Source organism: Myotis davidii, unplaced genomic scaffold (assembly GCF_000327345.1).
Source record: "Myotis davidii unplaced genomic scaffold, ASM32734v1 scaffold1250, whole genome shotgun sequence".
Classification (NCBI taxonomy): domain Eukaryota; kingdom Metazoa; phylum Chordata; class Mammalia; order Chiroptera; family Vespertilionidae; genus Myotis; species Myotis davidii.
In genome coordinates this window covers 57,056-57,350 of record NW_006282196.1, presented here as the reverse complement: position 1 = coordinate 57,350, position 295 = coordinate 57,056, and the positions used below count along the sequence as shown (strand labels likewise).

The 295-nt window shown below is 71.5% G+C and overlaps 1 protein-coding gene across 1 annotated transcript in view; it reads right to left on the bottom strand.

Moving 5' to 3' along the window:
* The window catches only part of LOC102773666 (tumor protein p73), a 51,256-nt gene that overhangs the window by 6,046 nt on the left and 44,915 nt on the right, over positions 1-295 (bottom strand). The gene's annotated exons all lie outside the window — the stretch shown is intronic.

Here is a 295-nt window from a genome sequence, read left to right as displayed (position 1 = left end):
TCCCTGCAGGGAGGCGGGCGTTGGGCTCTTCCCGGGTGGTGCGACCTTTCGCGACCCCTGAGAAACCCTTCCTGGCCCAGCTGGGCTCCCCAGGCCTCCAGGCCCGGGCTGTTGTCCCTCCCCAACCCCGCCCCCCGCCCCAGCTGTGTGTCACTGAGGAAGTGGGGGGAGGCACAGAGCAGCCTGCAGACTCCTGGGCCCCTACGCAGGGGAGGGCCGGGCAGGTGGTGGCCGGCAGACGGGAAGGGCGTTCCCTGGAGCGGGAGCAGGTGGCGCTGGGGAGCAGAACCAACAG